At 36.2% G+C, this 23,349-nt stretch overlaps 1 protein-coding gene across 1 annotated transcript in view; it reads right to left on the bottom strand.

The window, feature by feature from the left end:
- The window catches only part of LOC310898178 (uncharacterized protein), a 331,267-nt gene extending 315,587 nt beyond the window's left edge, over positions 1 to 15,680 (bottom strand). The window contains exon 1 of the mRNA XM_083832738.1: positions 14,618 to 15,680. The gene's annotated coding sequence lies outside the window, so the exon portion shown is untranslated. The remainder of the gene's footprint in view (positions 1 to 14,617) is intronic.
- Between the last annotated feature and the right edge of the window lie 7,669 nt (positions 15,681 to 23,349).

The raw sequence follows: 23,349 nt of genomic DNA, 5'->3' as shown, positions 1-23,349 counted from the left end.
GAGCAGGTTGCCCAGAGGAGCTGTGGATACCTCATCCCTGGAAGCATTCAAGCTCAGTGGGGCTTTGAGCAACTTGGTCTAGTGGGAGGTGTTCCTGATTATGGCAGAGAGGTTGGAATTAGATGATCTATAAAAGACCATTCCAATCCAAACTATTCTTCGATTCTGTGTTAAAAAACGATGGTTATCTCAGATTTCAAATCTAGAGTTCTTAAATTCCAGTAGGATTATTAAGCATATTAATGATATAGAAGAAAAAAAAAAAGAATCAGATGAGTCTAAATTCACTAACAGACCAATGAACACAAAATAATATATTGGACAAGGCACCATACCAAAGTTTGTAAAGAAACTGTTACAGGACTAGAAGAAAGGCTTTTTTTCAGAACTGCAAGTCAGTTGAAGGATACAATGCAAAGGGCAAAGTTAATGGTCACTTTCCAGAACAGAGAAGGGTCAGAGAGGCTGGTCCTGAGACTAGTTTTATTCAATGTCTAATCAGTGACCTGGAAGAGGAAGTAATTCAAAATCTCAAGAGTTGTGGATAGATAATCAGATGACATTCAAATGATGAATGACCTCACAAAACTGAATGAGAATACAAAAAGGTGATACATGAGCTTCAACAGTGAAAAATGCCTCTGCAATACTGAGCTCAGAACTGGTTGTTACAGATGAGGAAAGAGTTTTTGAATCACTTTCTAGCATTCTTGGAAATCATAAGCTCAGTTTTCAGCATATGGCAAAGAAGCCAGTGAAATGCTGCACATTGTCATGAAGAATATTTAGAAAGTAACACAGAAATTGTCATTCTGTTAGCACATAAAACTTGGTTAACCCACACTGTGAATACTGCATGCAGTTCTGGTATTTGCATCTCAGGAAAGGTACACTGGAATAAATGGCTGAGGCTCTTGTGGTTGAAGAGAAAGTGCTGATCAATGTTTACAAAATCGTGAAGACAAGAGGCAAGTTAGGCACAGATGGTGCTTGCATACACATATGTATTGCATATGCTTGCATATATAGTGGGCCTCTGATAAAAGCAGAAGATCGGCTGAAGAGAGAGAGAACACAAGGCCTTTCTTTACACAGCAAGCAATAGAATTTGAGGACACAAGGACATGTGGAGGCAGACACTATCAGCAGGCTGACCTATGAATTCAATAGATTATTGGACAACATGCACACAAAAAGGATTAGTCAGAGACAGTTCCTCAAATATCCCTAACACAACAGTTAGCAATGCTGGCATAGCATGAGGGAAACAGAGTCCCTCCATTTCTTTCATTGAGCTTTGGACCAAATATTAAACGGGAAGACACTAGTCTCAAAGTCTGTTTTTCTTCACCACAAATGTTTCTGTATGACCAGAGTAATACGAAAACTGACTGTGGTCTGGAAAGATATTTCTACCTGCTCTACTCTCACTTCTGACTGGAGCACTTTAGTGTTGTACTAACATGACTATAGTTACGATGGTGTGAACCCTAGCTAATAAATCTTGTCTATCACTAGCTAATTGAAAATGCTGTTAACAGGAATTTGTCTCAACTCTGGCCAAAATCAGGTACTTTGACATGGTTTTGAATTCATGATTCACAGCAATGAGCCCTTTACTAAAAACAGACTTCGAAAGAATAATTCCATATTGGACGTGCAACACTTTAAAAATACATCTGAAAGCTGAACATTAGTTTCCCCTCAGGGTAATAGTTACTGTACTCATCCGGAAAGCAGAAGAAACTTATTCAGTTTCCTTTGCAGCCTCAGGGAAAAATTTTAGAACATACTTTGTGTATGCATTCCTCTTTTCTAAGCACTTAAAAAAAAAAAAGAGATAATTTGCATCAGGCACACGTGGCACAGTATTTGTAGCATTGGGGTTGCAGGGGTGGCCTCTGAGACAAGCCCAGGCTCTGCCTTGTGCCAGCCAGCCAGTCCCAGCTGCTGCTGCAATGGACCCACCACAAGACCCAGATGAGTCCATTGACCACGTTTGTGGTGCCTCTGTGAAAACATACTTAAGAAAGGGCAGAAAGCACTGGACCAAGAGAGGAGAAAGGAACAAAAAAAAAAAGTGAGAATCAGCAGAGGAAACAGCAAGGTCAGAGGAGGACAAGGTGCTCAATGGCAGAGCAGGCAACCCACTTGTTATTTCCCGCCACTTTAAATCAGTAATTAAATATAAATTTTAATTGGCAATAAATTAAGTTAATTTCCCAAGTCAAGTCTGGTTTACTTGTGACTGGTTTACCGCCCCCCCCCCAATGTCCCACCAAGAGGGAGAAGGAGTGAACAGTTGAGTGTATGGTTGGCTGCTAGCCCACCTATTATATATGATTATATCCCTCTTATGGGCATACTGGAAGCACTTGTAAGGCTATCAAGAATATCCAGTTCATCTTCCAAAAGCAGAATAAAGGTCATCATCATGACAACATGAATTCTATTTACACAGGAAATAGTGGTTGAGTACCACCCAGTAATACCAGCTGTGGCTCAAAAAAAAGTATACAACACAAGAACTCTGCAAGAACAAATTAGTGAAACAAAATAAAACCAATTATATATAATAGAACACTTTGTCTCTCCTAGTTGATTTAATTGCTCAAAACCTACAAAGTTTTGTGAGCACGGAATTATACAAATGTACTTAATTCTGCTTCAGAAGAGACAAGCATCATCTTGAGTTACTTCCCTCATAGCAAATCATTTCTGTTATTTGTGTGAATGAAGTTATCCGTGCTTACAAGATCTCATATTAACACCCTAAAAAATAAACCTCTTTATAATAGTCTGAATGACAAGTGAGTTTACATTTTTTTCTAAGACAACTGAAATAACATACAGCAAAAGTAAGTTTTTGAGCAAACTGAAGTACTCAAGTGAATACGATATATCATAACCATTCAAAAAATAGGCAAGCATCTGTCAGTGTGCAAAATGATATACCAGTGAATAAGAGAATACTGTTAAGGATTATTGCAAAAAATGAAAATAAATAAAAGTGGTTGTTCTTTTCTGTTTTGGGCTTTGTGGCTTTTCAAAAGAGGCTACTGCGAATCTTTTTAACTTGGTTGTGAGGTAAGTGAAAAACTCTGGATAGTTTGAGATAGGAAGGAACTAAAAAGAAAAAAAAAGAAAAAAACACTAATGATTGCAATTTGTTTGTGCAAGAACTAGTTTGTCTTCATTTAGAGAAACTTCTTTTAAGCATAAAAAATTGCTGATACTACACCTAGTTTCACAGTTCCATAGAAACTATATGCCAGTAGAAAATCATTTATAACTTAATTAACCTAAGTTTCAGGATCACTCAGCTGGTTTAGTTGAATCAGGTAAAAACAAAAAACTGCATATATTATTTGTAAATGAGGATGATAAATCTCCATAAAATGTAGAGATCATCTTACCTTACTGTAAAATGTCTTAAGATCATAAAGCATTGACTACTCTATCACAGCAGTGAATAATTGCAGCTGGATTTTTAAAGTGATTTTACCTGTTATTGAATAAGTGCCATCAGGGCTTATACAAAATTAGTTTTAGGATATTCATTTAATAATTCTAAAATGCACATCTTCAAAATGATGTAGTTAGGGATTAAAGTAAGAAAATTAAAATGAATGGCTACTATTAAGAAATTTTACTTAAAGAGTATTAAGGGTTTGTACATAATTTGACTCCATAGTGTGGGGAAAGTTACACCTCAGATTTTTATGACTAACAGCCTTATAGTAGCAGAAAATGTATTATAATGGATTTATGACACTTTAGCAGATTGTATCTATATTGCTGAGGCACATACTCCTAAAGTTTTGGAGGTATAGTGGGAAAACAAGTAAGTACTTTGGCAAACTAGAAGCTAGGAATCTACACTTTAGACCATTAAATGGTCTTGTCAGAATATCAGTATTATATATTTTGTTGCTGGGACTGAAAAGTAGCTTTCAGCCTCTCTCTTTGCAAGTTCAACTCTAAATACCTGAATGGAAATATTAATTTGAAACTCCACTAACTAAATCAATAAGAGAGATTAAATCACTTTGTCTTATTGAACTTGCTTTGGTAAATGGAAACTGTTTTTCTTTCACATTATCCAGAAAATGTCAGAGAAAATAATGAAAGTGAACCAATCATGGAGCAGTAGATTCTACTGTATAAGGAATCTATGCTGTGCAAAATAATTTAGCCCATTGTCTAACACATTCGGATAACTAGATAACAGCACCTGAGCTACTAGGGCATTTGGCAACTCCGCTTAAATTTATATTTCAATTAACTGTGCCACCAAACGGCTCAGGACCACACAATATTTCTGAAACACATTCATACTTGCTACTACTTCTGTTTCATGTATTGCAGTTTGTGTTTATACTATATACGTGCCAAAGCCTTTCACCATTTTCATATATGAATTTCTACTCAATGATAAGCACTGAATTTTCTCCAGGATGCTATTCAAATTGAAAAGGAAAAAAAAAAAGACTAACAGTCTTTCAACTCTTTTGACTACTCCACAGTATTCCACTGTGAAATGAAAATAAAATATGTAAGACTATCCAAGATTGGGATTAAGAGGGCTCTGACCTCTGAGATTTACATTCAGGACTTTTTTCAATACGGACAACGGGTTCCCTGAAACACCTTCCTTCCTCTATCTATCAAGCAGGCTTTTGAGGGAAAAAAAAATAAAAAAAATCTCTCCCCTTATTTCTGTTGTGAAAGCAGAACAGAAGTATCTTTCCTTATCTTTAAACTTTCTATTCCCTCATACCTTTTCTGGCCTATGCCCATGATTTCTGATATCCTCTAGCTGGCTTAAGTGTTGCTGAGGAGACTGCCTTCTGTAAAAAGGGCTGAAGTGATTTATCGTTGAGCTTGCTTCCTTACTCCAGTGTTCTCACCATGGACACTACATACTAAGTGAAGTCTGTTAACTGAATCAAGGAAGAGGGTTTTGGGAAGTTTTGGGAACGAATGGAGACTGTCTCAGCAGCGCATTCCACTTTTGTCCATTTAATTTCTGAATAACATGTGACAAGGGTTGCATTTGCTGTCCCACATATCTAATAGATATTTAGATAAATGTGTTTTATGTAACTGGATCTATGAATCTAATGCCTGCTTTACCCCCATATTTCCTCATGAATTCATATAGGAAACAGGTGACAACTCCTCCTTTCCTATAAATGAATCAGATACAAAACAGCTGTACTGGAATCATTTGTAAGGTTTGAGCTCCAGGTGATGCAGATAAGACAGCTGCTGTCAGCTGGTATCATCAACAACAGAGCACATTGGTTTGAATGGCTTTTAAAGTGTTTTAGTTCAGTTATTGACCTCTGCCATATAAAATTCAGCTCTGCTGATTATCATTGGAGCAATGTTCCCTTCAAAAGGGCTTTAGGCTGTTCTTAAGCTTCAGGGAACACTTTGTTTTCCTCTTCAGTACTTGAATCTACTTAGAAAGCAGATTGTGTTATGATATTACTGTCTTGATCATTAATATCTTACCCTGCAGCATATCATTCTACTTCAAAAGGTAAAATTATATATTTTTTATGATCAATTCCAACTATTTTTTTTAGATTTCTTCTTTGGTTTTAGGCCATTATGTATGCAGAAGAAATGTACATTTCAGTTTTGCTTAACTTCATATTTTCAGGAAATACAGTTGTTGTCTCTAGTATTTCCTCTAGAAAGAAAGTCATCATAGACATTAAGACTTTATTTGTTGCTTGAGCAGAGAGACTCAAATCTGGACTACAGAGGATTCATGGGGATTTATATTATCTCTTCCAGCTCTCATATTGCTTTCAAAAATGTTATCTTTATCATTTAAGTCTGACAGTTTAAATAGACTGTTTCTTTCTGGTCCAGGGTTCCCGTGTATCTTATGGGAAACATACAGATACTGATCCTCTTTCACATCTATCTATATATTTTTTTTACGAGCTTATAATCTGTACTTCCAATCAATGTTCATTTCCCCCTATGTCTAAGTACAAATATTTAATTTTGCTGGCCAATATTGGTTTTGTGGCATGGAATCTCATTTTCTCTTAGTACATCAGGGTGTCATGAATTTTTTAAATGATTTTTAGTATTCTCCTTTCACACTGAATAGCAACTGGTTCAGTTGTATGTATTGCAGATCTTATAACATAATAGTATCTCTTATTTTTCTCTTATTGCTGTGGAAGATGAACCATTTTGTTTATATATATATATACACTTATGTAAGTTTAAAGTGCTAACATATACCTCTTACAGCTGTTAAAATTTCTTTCCAGAACAACAAAAATCAGGGTATTAATATAGTATAGAAATAAAATAACTAATTTTAAATGAAAATACTCTGTTTTAGGAGTTCTGAGAAAATATTAAATTTGAGAGTCTTATCAAATGATCTGCTAGAACTCGGTGGTCCTTTAGTTCAAGTTTCAGAGAGTCTTCCTTCTACCTGTAACATCATTAGATTCATATATTCTTGTCAAGCAAGAAGTTGGTTACCACAGTGTTTTATATTGAATGAGGAATGTGCTTATAATATGAAAATTTGATGCACAGATAAAACGTGTATGTTTCAAGTGAACATAGATGCTCACTGCAATAACATAGCAAGTATTGCAAAAAGGTTACAAAAACAAACCTAATTTAAATATTTGGATATCCTAACTGATGCATATCATCCTCAAGTTTACTCTTACAGAGCCCCCACTACCCATCACTTCCTTCAGGTGTGAAGAATATTGTGAAGATTGTAGAACCACTTTAATAATGAAAAAGGATCTAGGAAGACACAGCTGGACTAATCAACTCTGGAACCCAGACGCTGAGACCACGCCTGGGCAACGCCAAAATCCATAAAGAATTTTCAATTACAAATTTGCAGATTCAGTTAAAAAAAAAAAAGCATCACCAGACCATGCTGCTGTTCAGTATTTCTGCAACTTCAATATTACTATCACTGGAACTTCAAAAATAAACAAACAAAAAACCTCCAATACAGTAGTGGGAAAAAAGAGTTCAACAGCCTTGATTGCAACACTGGCACAAATCCTGTGGCAAGCAAACTGTTCATCACAGATGACTTCAATGTGCTGCTTTGGCAGCTGACATCTGGTATGCAGCAATTGATCACAACAAAGCTGGCAAGATAAACAACTGTGAACTTATGTTGTTCAATAATTCGCTGGATTATAAGAAAGAGCTTGTACTCATCACCAATCTGACAAGTCATGTTGGAAACATCAATATTTATAAGCAGGGGCATTTCACTGTGAGTGACTTTGTGTCTCAGATCGAGACATGGCACCATATAGTAAAATCTACAGGATAATTACCTACAATTCTAATCTTGACATGACTGTCAACATGTGTGCATTGTTGCTGTCACAAAAATCTTGCGAAATTTCATTTGCATAGCTATGGAGGAAGATCACCAACTGGAAAGTATTTTTACACAGGGAATCCATATTGTTTGCTGTGGTTTTGTTTTTTAACTAACACACATTTCCACAGAGCAGAACACATTGACAATAAAGATGCACGACATACCTTCCCGGAGAGATCAAACTGACTGGAAAAAAGGAAGTGTAATGGATTTACAGTGGTGAATCCTGAAGCTGCACAGTGTTGAATTCAAGAACAGATATTTTCCAGATAACATTGGATACTGATATAAAATAGAAAAGTGTAAACATAATAATCAACTTCCCTGTGTATACAAAGAAACAATGTCATTAATAACAGTATCACTAATTGTAAACATGGAAGCTGCAGAAGGATTTCATGTCAATCACAGTTGTAAGCCTTAAGATAAACAAACAGTGTGTTTGTCCACCCAAGGTAAACTCTGTCCTGGAGAGTAATCTCTCTCCCTCAACTGCCAAACTCACTGCCATACAAACTATCTTACTTGTGTGGTTCAGTAATACATCTATATATCCATAACTACACCTATATCTATATATATGTTGGTCACTTTATATCCTGTTAAATGATTTGCTGTGTCTGAAATCTTCAGTGACTAGGTGAGCTCATTCTCGGCAATCTATCTACATTGCTTGTCCAAGCTTATTTTTTCATGCTATAAAAAATAAATATACAAGAATTCTGTTTTACTGTAAACAGGAAGAATGCTGCAAAATAAAAGACTTTCATGGCAGGGTCAGTTTTGATGAGTTCAGTTGTTTTCTAACTTATAGCACAGTCTGTCTTCCTAATTTCCTGTTAATATTACCACAGATTAACTCATAAAGAAAGTATTAAAATATTCTGTTTGCATTACTTAAAGAAATAATATGTATGCAAAGTCATTTAAGTGATCTCAAAATCTAAACTGAAAACATCTTTACTATGCAGCTTAATAACACACATCGGAAGTAGCTGCAGGAATGAAAAAGTCTTCAGCTAACATATGTTAATCAGTCATTACCCAAAACCAACTGTTAGACTAGTCATCTCCTGTTTTACAATAGTCTTGTCATAATTCTGGAGAAAATGTCATGTAATATCAACTATAAGGTAATAAATTAGAATCTTTTAAACATTGTGTTATGTTTTTCTCACCCCCACCATGTCTTTAAAATAGAAGAAAAGCCAAGAATCCAAGGAGAAAATGACAAAGTGGAAATGTAAAGTAACAAATTTCATATTTAAAACACAAAGCACAATTCTGAATTTGCTGTAATGGCATGGCTACCAGGTTAGAAGGAGTCTGAACTTCCATGTTGTGTCAGACAAATCTTTATTCCGATTTATAACCATAATGGAAAAAAACTTTACATAGAAAGCTGCCACTAATAACCTTTACAAATCCATAGTTAACATCAGAACATCCTTCTCTTGCTGTTTACTACTCTTGTGCACTGGCACTGCTCATGGAGAGAAAGAGTATTAAGGGGAGAAAAAAAAAAATGGGGGGAAGGGAGGTCAAATTGTTCCTTTAAAGACAAAGCAGCAATTTTTTGCTGTAATAATTTTGAAAAGACAATACAATATAGAAACAGTGAAAAAAAAAATAGGTACTTGGTAATGCAAAAGCTCAATAAATAAATACCGTCAACAATTTTCCTTGTGTGTAAAGCAAATGTTTGAACTAGCACATCTAGGGAAAAGGGAGAAAAAAAAAGGTATGGAAAGGTTAGAAATGAACTCAGAATAGGATATTCCACTTATAACAGTCAATAACGTAGGGAAAAAGCAACAAAACAAAAAACCAATATATTCACCGGGTAAAAATGATTACAAAAAACTATTTTCCATTTCTACGATTTATAAGTCAAAGGCTGTAGTGTGGTAATATACTTATTTCAATTAACTCACAGAATATGAAATAATTCCTTAGTTTCCAAAATCTGGATGATCACAGAATGGCTGGATTGGAAGGGACCTTAAGGATCATCTAACTCCACCCCCCCCCCCCCCCCCGCCATTGACAGGGGCCCACGAGATCAGGTTGGCCAATGATAACTAAAGATATTTTCTTGTCAGATTACTGTAGGACACTCAAAATATACTGATAAAGAACTTCAGTTGATGTCGTGGTTTCCCCATGCTGAACAACCACAACCGTCCTCTCACTCCCCTTCTTCAAAGGAAGAGGGGGAGGAAATACGTTAGAAAAGGGCTCAAGAGTCAAGATAAGGTCAGGGAGATCACTCAGGCAAAACTGTCACAGAGACTGTCACAGGCAAAACAGACTTAACGTAGGAAGATAAATAAAATTTATTGCTTATTACTAGCAGACTAGAGCAGTGAGAAAACAAAAGCTATTTAAAAACACCTTCACCCCCTTCTTCTACCTACTCCCCCTGAGTGGTGCAGGGGACTGGGGGCTGCAGTCTCTAACGCTTCATCTCCACCGCTCCCTCACGGTCCCTCTCTGCCCCTGCTCCCCGTGGGGTCCCTCCCACGGGATGCCGTCCTTCCCGAACTGAGCCTGCGGGGGCTGCCCACAGGCAGCAGCTCTCCAAGAACTGCTCCCACATGGCTCTGTACTGTTGTGACAATAAATTAGTCACAGAATATTTGGTAATACTGTATGTCACAATCCTCAAGCACAACTTCTTAATATAGGGAATGTACATTATCTTATCTGCAAATGCAAGGAATTTGAGACAAATGTTTTGTAAACTGTCAGTCAAAATGAGGATTCAAAAACAGTTAATAAAAGACCTGTATAAATCTCCTAGGCTTATCTTCCTGATACTGTTGCTGTTGAATGAAAAATGGCTATGATTTTTTTGTTGTTCTTTTGTTAATCTCCCCCAAAATACTTCCATTTGAAAACCATCTGAGATTTACTGAGCTTGCAAAAGGTACTCCCCAAATGTAAAGAGAAATTTACTAACGATGTCATAATTTTCCTAAGGCTAGCAGGGTAGCAACAGATGTGAGAGGAACAAGGGTTTCATAGAATATGTGAAAGAATATCAATTCTGTCCTACTGGTCTGTATTGGCTGACTAGTTTCAATAAGTCAATTTTTGTGAATTAATCTGATGATTATAAAAAGTGACACACATTTCTGGATTATCTTTCCTTTTAGCTAGCAGTTAGAGTCAGAAAAGTCAGTTTAGACGTTTTTCAAGTAATACGAATTTCTACTGAATGTTTTCCCCCCAATAAAACAATTATTGGGCCATATTAATGTTGCATATTTGGTACTGGAAGTTTCTGTACAGTGTATCTTGTTCTAACAATTCATTAGCCACTTCACTGGTGAAATACTGTATTGCACTGAAACACAGCCAGAATTGGCTGAATAAAACACTTTAAGTATAAATTACATAGAAAATATAGATGACACCTGGACAGCCCTTATAAATATTTGGTTCCTTGCACACCTGCAGATCCCTAATGCACAGTCCACCACAACTCAGGTTGAGGTGCCATGTACACACCTTTAGACACTGACCAAGTTCCACTGACAGACAGAAATTAGATAGAATTTAGACAAGTACTTGAAACTCTGAGATCAGAGCAAGCCCAAAACATCTGACCAGATGTAGGTCAGTAGGTCATCCTCAGTGCCTTTTGTCTTTAAATAATAGGCATGAAAAGAGATGCTGTCTTTTTGCCTTCTTCAGCATCTCAGAAGCAAACTGAAAAAACACGTTAAGAAAATGGAAAGCATACGTTATCACCACCAGTGAGTATTTAAATTCATCAACTACACCTCAACTAGGGAATTAGCTAACTGGTAAATTAGAGTTTAGAACCAGTAGCCAAACATTTTTCAAAGCTGTTTCACTGTAGCAGAGAAAGCAAAATTCCTGTTATTAGAAACAAAAAAAGCATAGAATAGTTAGTATAGGGCACACAGCTGGGAAGAAAAGGAATCTTAAAGTGAAGATCCCCCTCTCAGACTTGGTTCAGATTTTCCTCTAGAAGCTGTTTAACGTGAACCAGCCATCAGCTGGGCAAATGCTCTAGCCTCTGGATTTTCAATCAGTCAATAGGTGCACACCTCCTCCTATGCAGGAATTTTAAAGTCAGTGAGTTATCACACCTGCCAAAGGTTATTATGGACATGAATTCTCATGCATACACCGGACAAAGGTGCAGACCTAATTCAGGTACCTACATATCAGATCAGCAGAACTGCAAACATGTTTTTGTTGAGAAACTCTGCAAGTCTCTGTCAGTTGTGCCACCTTGCACAACTTTATGTTTCTATGCATAAATTAAGGACACTAGGCTGTTAAATTTTAAGATCTTATCCAGGAAACAAACATCAAAAATGTCAATGACAGTTTAACCTGTATGTGTTAGAAAACCTTCCTGGAGTAAGCAGTTAATAATCAGTGCACATTACATTTATTTAACGAATTCATCCTTCCCAATTAGCAGAAAAAATTTAAAAAAAATTTCTCACTATCAGGAACAAACAAAATCATAGTCAGCAATCACAGTGATCTATATACTTCATGGAAAAAAAAATCATTATAGATAGTTCCATACTTTATCTGCAACAATACTTTAGATCAGGACCTTCATATTATACTTGAGTATGTGGAAAGCAGCAAAACAGAATTATGAGACAAAGATTTTTCTATTAATTGCATCAATTAAGATGTGTGCTTGATATTTATTTTTCCCTAAAATAGTTTATCTTGGGTTATCTCAAATATTTGAAACTGATTTTCTTTGTTGCATAATAACATAGATATATAGAAATATTGTTCAGATAATAGTCTATCATGTATCTCAAAATCAGAGGTTTTATAGTAAGAACTGGATCTGAAATATTATATCTCACCAATCACAATGAACTTTGTTGTTTGGAGTAGTACAAAAGAATATAAAATCTGATTTAATTCAGAGTTTCAGCCACAACAGCTACCTGACTTTTGCTGTAAATTTACTTCACAGCCTGTCAGGCCAGAACTACTGACCAATTATTTTCAAATCTACTATTCAACATGTGACTGCATACATCAAGATTAATTTTTCATGGGGAAAAGAGTAACAAAGCAAAACAAAAGCCTTGAGAGTGGAAGAAAGGTGTTTTTTTTAAAGCAATGTGTTTACCTTTCCTGTAGGAACAAACTTCTTAAAAAACGTTCCTCCCTTTCTAACGTTTCTGGGTCAAAAGCATGAAGAACATGGCAGGATGCCAAGAATGTCAGAGCACTAGAAATAACATGCCAATGTTATCAAAGAAGGATGAATAATAATGCAAGAAAAGAGAAAGGTCATACACCTTGTCATAAGAATAAGCGAAGAATTTTAATACTTTATATCAAGAGTAGCTAGGGTACCCAATCAAAATCAAATTGAAATGAAAGAGAACACAGTGATTACGGTTCCCTTTAGTTACTAAAATTTTGTAGAAAATTTTAAGGAAGTATGTGAGATTTTTTTTCTGTCACTTAATCTGAACATATTCAAAGGTAGAGAAGTTGTAATTCACAAATAATTTTAGAAGGAACAAACCTGTAAAGAAAACACTAGAAAAACTGGATAAAACAGTCTCTGCTAAAAATTCCCTTGAATTTAAAAACAAACAAACAAACAAAAACCCTCAAGCTCACGTATCAGATGTATCAGTTATAAAAGAAGGAACAATAATGAGCTCAGTATAATGAACTTAAATATGCTTCATGCAAATTAGGTTCCTTCCATACTCAGAGAAATATTAAGAACATTAAAACCTCAAACCAATTTTGACCAAACTAATGAGCAATCAGTTGAGCAAATGCATGTATTCAGATTGCTTATCTTTTAAAGCAAGAGAAAAAAAAAAAAGAAAAAGTTTCAAGAGTTAAATATTTTTGATTTCCTTAATACCATGACAGAAAGACATATCAATTTGGAAGCTCTTTCAACACATAATTTAGTGCAGCGACTAATTTACCTATGAAAAAGCCAATTATAATATTAACCACATTTCTTTATTTTGGTATAATTAAAATTCAAAAAAATAAACAAATAAGTAAATTTTCCTTTTTTTTTTCCCCCCCTCTTGGTGCCATGACCTTCAGTATTGGTAAAATTTCAGTTTAAAATGGTGTCAAAAGTGTGTGTATATCTATATATATGTCTGTCTGTCTAAAAAAATATAGTGAAGATTATTCAGCTACAATTTTTAACCTTGGCAGAATTAGAAAATCAGGCATGCTTTCACACTCTGTTCACCAGAAGAGCAGCCAGAGGGCAAATTTTCTGGAAACTCACCCTGTAAAGTCATGATCTGAAAGGTTTGTAAGGGTAACGCTATTTTATAAACAATTTGGAAACCTTCATTAACATGCTGAAATGCAAAATTTTACATCAAAGGAACATTATATATGAAATAAAGACCCACTTTAAAATTTGTATTTAAAAAAGACTTATAGGAATTAATTGTAAGAGTAAAAAAAACAAAAAAAAAAAACCATGCCTACTGACAAGAGAAAGTACTCATTCATGAAATAACAGCTAAGAATTTCAAAACTAATTTACGTGTTTCTACAAAAAATAATGAAGAAGTTAATGGAAAATGCCCTTTCCATTTCTAATCATTTTTAATTTTATAATACCAAAGATATCTGAGAAAGCACTGCTATTCTAGTAATATTGTAACATTAGCTATAACATACAGAAAGACTAAAATTAATTGAATAAGAATATGGTACAACAAAAGAAACAGCTGAAAAAGGCTTCCAGCCCCTTCTGCCAAAATGCTATTCCAGCTATTTAGCAAATAAAGAATAACATTTAATTAGAAAGATGACAGTGACATGTTGTAGCATTTTGTGCTTCAACTAAACAAGAAAGAAATGTAAAATTGCTTTTATCCCCCTATGCCTGCCTGCTTCCCTTCTTTCTTCTTCCTCCCCTACACAAAAGGGCCAAAGATCATTGGAGTTTGTGATCACATCCAAGCTCTTCAGCCCAATCCTGTTGTTATTTTTTGAAATCTATATAATTTTTGAAGTGTAGGCAATAGGCAGAGGATTTAAACGACAGTGTCCATACAGAAGCGCACGCTATCAGGACAAGCCAGCCATTTTGCTCTGAGGCCGCACCACCCACATTTTGATTTCTGCTGGTGCATGCAAGGTAACTGGACACCTTTTGCAAGAAACCCCCTGTACAAAAGATATTTTGCTTCCACTTACCCTGAAAAGACAGGGATGAGGTGTAAACGTAGCAGGCCATCATGGGCTCGTCCAGCTGCAGAACGGCTTTCTCCTCTGCCACTGCGCTTAGTAGCAGGCTATGCAAGCAGGAGTCTGGCATGCTGCTGCTGAGGTAAACAAGCCCCACAACTCCATGTGCCAAAACCTTGAGGGCACTGCATCAGCTCGGCAGGGCACTCACAGGAGGCTGGGCCCTGCATCTGAAGCACCTGCTCAACAGTGGTAGCTCAGACCACAGCCCTGTCCCACAGCTGCAAGTGGTGGTGCTGATGAAGCAAGCAGGGAGGCCACTGTCTAGGCCGCCCAGGCCTTGGGGCTGCTTTCAGCATTGGCCTGGACCCGTGGATGGCCCCACTGCCTTGCTGCTGGGCTGTGGACCTGGGCATAGGCCCAAGCATATGTCTGGCCTAGCCCCAGGCCACAGTCCAACAGGGGAGGCTTGGTGCTGGCCCCAGCCACCACCCTAAGATGGCAGGATCAACCTGCTGAATTAAAATGCCCCCATAAGCATATCATGCCTGGAGTTATGCTGCTCAGCAAATAGCGATGACAAAGCATTCAGGTGATTTAAAAGGCTGTATCCATTTTCCAGGCACAGCATCTGAAGCAGCACGATCTGTCTATAATGCCAGTCTGCACAGGCACAGCAACATTTGGACAATGCACTGCAGTGAGAAGCCAGCTCCTTCCCTTCCTTTGCTCTCCACAGAGTTGGTAGCTCTTATCCGTGGCTACCTCTAGTGCACCCCAACAGGCAGGAAGTAGTGCTTCAACGTCCTCACCTAAGCTTGAAAGAGACTGTCCTTGGCACACCTCTAGAGACCTGTTTCAGACTGCAATGCAATGATTCACCCTGTTTCACACTATGGCCTAATCAATCTCAGCCTCCTTAATATGGGCTTTTCTGGCTCCAGACAGTGCTGTTGATCATTAGAAATAAGCATCCCAGCAAAGTCTACTGCATTAATGCAGTTATGCCTGTCATTTAAAGCCATGATGACAGAAAGAAGTACTTTGGGCAAGATATATTTTCCAGAGAGCCATAGCATTAATAGCGCTATTATCCCTTGCTTACTTGCACAAGTCCTTGAGCAGCAGCCCTTGAACAGCCAGCCATCAAGTTCGTGGAGGGGAAGCTGGAGGAAGTTGAACGCTGTGCAGCGTGCACTTGCAGAACTTGCTTTAGCCTGGATGATGCTGGCAAAGGGCACTTTCAAGCCTGCTAACCATACCTTCCTCAAAAAGAAACCTTGATTCTCAAAACTGCTATGGCAGCCCTCAAACAGCCCTCATCACGAAAAGGTGTACTGACTATATGAAACAGTGCCACCTGATGAACCACCCCAAAACAACCTTAAACACACCTCCATTTTAATAATCTTTCCCGTTCTTCCTTCCTGTCATCTGATCTCTCCAAGAATCTGAAGTGCCCTTGCTGGGTAGAGAAAGGAATATATTTGAGATGGCACTTTTAGTCCTGTTGCTAGAGTCTAGTCCAGTCTTCTTATGAGGCAGACTACACATAAAGGAGGAAAGAGAATAGAAAAGTGAAAGATAAAAAGAAATGTGCCTTTCTCAGTTACAGTTCCTTTCCAGGAAAGTCACAGTTGCAGCTGACAGCACAGACTCTCTTAACTATTCTAAGGGCTTTACCTCCTAGGCTTGGGTTCTTATTCTCTCAACTTCAGCCTTTGAAGCAAAATTCTGTGTCACCTGTATCAAGATATTTGACTGTCCTTTTCTATGTATAGTTGTTAATACCAAATTCTTGTAAACAGCAAATATCCATGAGTACTGGAAGGAAAACAAATTAAAAAGGGTAGTGGAGGATGGAATCAGGTTATGTAAAGAAGAAACTGATAATTTTCATAGATGTAGCAAGACTTTTTCTTTCATCCTTTTTTTTTCGCTTTTCCCTTTCCTTCCTCTTTCTTTCTTCCTTTCTATCTCAGTCTTTCTAGTACACAAGAGGTATTAGAATAAAGAGACAGAGTATGAAAAAATCCGTAATTATCTGATAAAAAAAAGAAAAGGTTGAACACACCTACTAAGAAGCTATTCAGTAATAAGAGTTATTTTGCTCTTTATTCTGCTATAATCGTCACTTTGATAATCGAAGACTTAAATGGTTTAATTAACATTGATTTCATCCTTTAGTATCTTCAGTATTTATCCTAGATTTAAGTTAATTTAAAAAAATTAATCCTTCTCTGTAAGGGAAATCCTAATGAAGTAATGCCCAGATCAGTTCTGCAGACTTTAAGATCATTCTGCAACTTTCAGTGTTTTTCCTCTCTCTCTCTCTTTTTTTTTTAAAAAAAAAAAAACTTCATTTAAGGAAACAGGCATATGGAGACTGATATCATGCTATTTCAAAGCAGCGAAAGAGGATCAATACACTAGATGACTGAAGTAATGCATGTGTTTATGTAGAAAAAAAAAGTTACATTTTGTTATTTTGAGTTAATCACTTGTGAGAATCTTGATTCTTGTTATTGCAACCTTTTCCACAGCAAAAGTTTAATGAGTAAAGAAAGAGCTGTGAAGACATTTATTTTCAGGCCTTTTCTAACCTAAGATCAACATAAGCATAGCTTTAACCTTCATTTTAAGATTTTACATTGCAGTTGATATAAAATTTGGAAAGGGAAGAAAAAATTCCCCTCCGCTTTAGATTAGAAACAAACTTCAGCCTCAGAGTACCTTTCTAAACCTAAATAATGTAGACCTGATGTATAATTAAATACATGTTCTCTTAGAAGACATGCTTTTATTACAGCTCTAACATAACAAGATCCATGTCTATGGGAAATGATTCCATTGAGGGGCTATTTCCAGGAGCAATGCTACAGGTGACCTCTGTCAACAGTGAAGAAGAAAAGCATGCAAGAGAATTTGTCTGTTATCTTTGGAGGCATAAAATAGACGATGCACACTAAGATCATTAAAAAGGGCAGAACTTTCTGTATATGCCCTCTACCCCAACCTTGTGTAGAGCTCAGTCCCACTTGTGACACTTTAAAGTCAATCATGAAAAAGTGTTTATGAAACTCTTCAGCTAGTTTAAATGTAAAAATAATAATAATAATAAAAAGATGACTCTAGTCTTGCCCTTTGTTGCCTTAATCTTTTTTCTAATACCAAATTTATCAGATTTGGGATTTTGTTGGTCTCTGCAGAACATTATCTGTATCATTTATATTTCTCTGGTAAGCTCATGCCTTTATTCTGGATGTTTATTTTCATATCTACAGTGAGCTTTACAAGGCATATATCTATATTTTTTTTCCTGTTCCTGCTGACCCTAAAGAATCTCGTATTTTTAATATAGTAGTTTTACAAATATCAGAAGTGCTGTAACAAGATATTTTCCAGAACAATAGAAACAGTAATAATCTTTCTGAGTTTTCTTAAAATATCTTAACTATCCAATGAGTGACTATTTTTGGAAGGAAGGGGAAGGAAGGATTAAATATTTTAGATACTGTATATATTCCTCAAATCTCAAAAGGTTTCTAGCTGCAAGCTCAATCTTTATTAAAAAAGGTACATAAAATACATACTTGTATAGCATTAAGGTGACTGTATTTGCAAGTAAATAACAACAAAGCCAAGAAACTTTGTGATGGTATTTTTAAGGTCATGAAGTAATCATTTAAAACAAAAACGGTATATTTAAGAGGCATATTTAAAAATGTCTTGGCTCCTAGCTTGTGACTCAGCAAATGGAAGCACGTTTCTTCCTTTTACTCCCCATTGAAGGACTATTGCAGCCATAAAACTCTACTGTTGCATCCACATTAATGGATGCGTCTATTATAAGTTTATGTCAAAGGTGTAAGGAAGGTCTTAAACAGATGTGATGACAACCTACTTACTGTAACTTTCCACCTTAAAATTGTATATCTTCATTAGAGGTTTATGTCCATGCACTGTACTGTAATTAAATAAATCTACAATTCTACAGAATTCACAAATCCCCTTACTAATCTGAGTTGTGAAACAGCAGATTGACAAGGAACAAAAGAACAAAAGAGAAGTACATATTATTTCAGTATGCACCTGATTTAGCTCTTCACACTGAAGATGATTCAGTGTTCACTCTGCCAGTTTGCTCACTGCTGTTAAAAAAAAAAAAAAAGCCACATTAGGAACATGTTTAAAACCAACATACTGGGAACACACACACACACCAAAAAAAGATATTTATCCTCCCAAGTTCACAGTGAAGTAGGGAAATAATACCTGTGTTTTATAGGTACTGAGTTGCAGGAATATTAAAAACCTAACCAAAAAAAGTATCTTAATATCTTCTTTTCAATTCACGATTGATATTATAATGCCACTTCCTCATCAATAAAACTTATCACTAATACAAAGGAGTCTGTGGTCCCAAAGGAACATACAGTAAATGCATAAGTGATCCTTAAATACTCTCCTAGTCTTTGCACCCACGAGCTTGAGCCATGAGCAGTTTTATTTTTCTTAAGGTTATCAAATGGGACAATACAATTTGACTCAAAAGATTTGTCTTTCATGAAATCATTTTATGTTTTAGGAAGATTTGCCTACTTTTCTAACAGCTTATATGTCACTACTCACTTTTTTTTTTTTTTTTCCTCTCCAGTTTATTGGCAGACAGCATGGCAGCTTGCCATGAAATTAGGACATACCAGTCTCCTGTTCACCACATGCTTTGGCAATGCTACTGTAGAAACAGGTCCTAAGCTCCCTAGTAACTAGGGAAAACCATCTTATAACTGTCATAAAGTCACTGTTCTCAAGTTCCCAGGACCCTATCTCTTTTCATTTACATATTTAGTGGGAACTGAATGCTCTGAAATTAATTTCAGCAATTAAATTCAATGCAAATGTCATGTTCTGGGCTTTTGGTATCATTATTTCCCCATAAAGTAAAAACGATACTGTAAGTAAAACTATTTCCTCCTTTAAAGAGAATTAATTATGAAATCCAGACGTTTCTAGATCCAAGGAGAGTCAGATGTTCTTCTGTCATGCCAGTGTTTTCATCTCTACGTTAGGAATCTATAAACATTTTTATCAAAATCCCACTCAGAACCTCTTGCAAAATATTTCATTTTCCCTAAGCTGCTGAAAATTTCAGTGACATATACCGTTTATGATGTGTTGTATACCTGGAGATGAAGAATCATAGAATGTTTGCACACGAGTCTAGAAACAGGCTTGTTGGAGCACAAATGTCATCAAGACAGGTTGAGAAACACAATGCTTCCACACTGCTTTCACTTCCTCTATTTTTTTTCTAATTTTCATTACTCTAATTTAGAGTTAACCTTAAATGTGACAGTATTCAATATCTTTTGTCACATTGAATTTACAGGAAAAATGAGATAATTACATCTTCAATGTGTGAGACTTGCTTAAGGTCATCAACACATCAGTAACTGCAAATATCTTGCTAATGCCCAAGTGAAACAAGAAAAGCATTCTAATGGTGCTATTTGTTTGACTTGGCAACTGTATTCCTGGGTCTGATGAGTGCATGTTGATAGCATTGATAGTTGGCTGAGAATTTCACCTATCAACAAAAAATGAAGGAATAAACAAAATATAATGACAAAGTCATCCATTCCATCATTAACTCATTAGATGTATTTTCTGAGATCCAACAAGATAATTTGATATCGCAACATTTTCTGGTACAGTAACAAATAGTCATTACATCTTGATGTATTGAGATGAAAACACTATGTCCTGTATTTTAAGATACAGGGAAGATGTGTGATTTTTTTTCCTACATTCAGTAGGAATCCGGAAGCGTCAACACTGAATTCATTTTTTTATCTAGCAGTTTCAAAAACAAACAGAAAAACCCACCAAAACAAAACGGAAGCTCTCAAAAATATTTGGTAGGTGTTCACATGAGTCATCTGATAAAACAGTGATAAGCTATTTAATGAGTGACATGTATTGCCGGATAATTCTGAAATAAAAGAAAAAAACCTTTATGAAAAGTCATCTGTGTTTCCTCAAGCTCTCAGTGTCTGGCATGCTGCTTACTCTTTACTGTTGCCCAGGCCTGGTACTGGAAGTATGAGCGCCAAAATACTATAGCTGAAACCTGTTGGAAAATTGAGTGTAGCAATGTCATAATAGAATTGGTGGTCTCATGAGATTCACAAGCAAGTTTCATAGAACAAGTGTCTTAACAACTTGTGAAATGTTTGTATTTTAAGACAATCAAAACCAATTAAGTCAATTCAGTGCATATGCTGAGTCATCCTTATTCATTTTTCTGCTAAGATTTTGCTGCTCTGTAACCCATTTCAGCCAAGATTCAGGATAACTTTTTCACTTGCAGTAGCAGGATCATCTTCTCAAATAGCTACAGAAGCATATATGTAAGCTCTGTAGCTCCATCTGTTTCTAAGGGTAAAAGGCACAAACAAATTCAATTTTTGCCTAAGTAGCTGGAAGAACAAATTACATAATAGACTCTTTTAGTTGCTACTAAACAAATATTGGTAAGTTTTACCTTTTAAGCATTAGGTTTCACTAATATTTTCACATATGCATCATAATTAACAATGTCGGCCTTTGCCACTTTGGCCACTTTTTAGTGGCCAAAAACTATCTGAGGTCTTTCTCAGGAAAAAGAAAAACAAAGAGAAAAAGAAAGAAACAGGAGGAAAAAAAAGAAAAAAAAAAAGTCAACATTTGCTCAAATGCAATAGATGGATTGCCTGTTTATATCCAGCAATCATTAAGGTGTGCAGGGCTGTAAGAGCATCTTAGGAAAGAAGCAGTTCTTCAGAGATTTACCTTAGGCAAGGAACAATCACAGGCTCCCTGACAAACATGTCAGAACTCATTAAACAGAAGGCTCACAAATACCAGCAGATTATTCTAGCCATGAAGTCACAATACTAAAAGCAAATGATTTCTGTGGGCTTTGAATCAGGTATTAATGGTGTGTATCCTGATCCTCAGGAGGTGTAAATTACCGTAGCTCCATTGACTTCAACAGAGAAAGACACTGATCTGCCTGAAAGAATCCCCCTTTAGGGAGTAGTTCCTGTGTTGTGAGATTTGTATCAAGATCTTTGTTTTTATTCTTTCACATTCTTCTGTACATTCATCAAATTTTACACACAGCCAAATTAAACCCACTGAGATTGAGTTCCATGTACAAATAATTTAAAAGCCCAGAAATGTCAATTAAAATAATGTAAAACATTCATAAATTGAAAACAAAACTACCATTATTGGCCAATAAATACGACAACGTAGAATTAAGCCACTAAGGATTTAGGTTAAACAAACAGACAAAAACAAGAAAAGCACAAGTAGTTCAATGAAACCATAGAACTGGAACTAATGAAGCCTGTTCTCTGATGTGCATTCCATGGTAGTATGTTTTTTGAGTAAAGAAAGGTGTGAGCACAAACTGAAGCTTTTTTTTTCTTTTTTTTTTTTTTCAGTAGACTCACTCAGAAGAGCTATCTACTATGTGGGTTTGCTGAAGTATCTAGTAACAGGAGCTTGCCTTCAGTTTTTATCTCACTTGAGGCATTTTTACAAGTACCTGTTTTTATTAATGTTTAAGGGTTAGTTGTCCCTTGTAACTCTGTACTTCAGTTGTGTTTCAGTCAAGAGGTTTGTTAGACATGTATACAACAGGACAGTTCTCTTAGTATTTTTTTCACAGGAAAACAGTCCCCTGCTTCCAAAATATATGTGAAACTGAATAAGTGAAAATAGAAAGATCTAGTATCTTCTATACACTATTACAGAAGCTACACCTCACACACTATTATCTTCTCACTCCTGTTCATCAAAAAAGATTTTATTCACATCTGGATATTTTCTGAAATTTGAACAACAGTATTTATTTTTTTAAAATAGAAAAAATATACTAGTACTGATATTATATCAGTTTGTAAGAGTGGATGCATTTCGGATTACAAATTATGAGTTATTCTTGATTCCTGTGAGAAACTTGTAGTATAGGTTGAACTCAAGTCTATCTTCGGTGTTTTATTAAAGTCACAGGCCACTCAGTCCATTAGAGCTAGAATTCTGATGTAGACAGCAGCATTTTGACCACAGAGTATAAAAATAGCCTTCTACTACCAGGCACTAGTATTACTTTGGTTGTTAACTTCTCAAATGTTCTGGCATTTATAGTACATTAGCCTGATGAACTTGTTAGTACATGTATAAATCATTAAGTATTCATTTCTAATTAATTAAACTGAAGATTTTGCTTCTTGTACTGCTGTTCATTATGTAAACTAACCATCTTACAGTTACTTGACTGATGCAAAGTCACAAATGAAGATAGTTGATACACATCACTAATAAGACTGGTGCACTGTATCCTGGGGTACATCAACTACAGCAATGCTAGCTAGTCAAGGGAAGGGATTGTCTCACTCTATGCTGCTGGTGTGGCCTCACTTTGAGTATTGTGTGCAGTTTTGGGTGCCACAATAAAAGAAGAACACACAAAACTTTTACAGAATGTCCAAAGGAAGTCTATAAAGATGGTGAAGGGGCTGTAGTAGAAGATGTATTTGAAGTGGCTGAAGTCACATGGTTTGTGACTACAGCTCTCTCATGAGGGCAGAGGAGGGGCAGGCGCTGAGCTCTGCTCTCTTGGAACAGTAACAGGACCCAAAGGAACAGCATGAAACTGCAACAGGAGAGGTTCACACTGGCTATTGGGA

Source organism: Anser anser, assembly GCF_964211835.1.
Source record: "Anser anser genome assembly, chromosome: 4".
NCBI classification, from domain to species: Eukaryota; Metazoa; Chordata; class Aves; order Anseriformes; family Anatidae; genus Anser; species Anser anser.
This window is presented reverse-complemented; position numbering and strand designations above follow the sequence as displayed.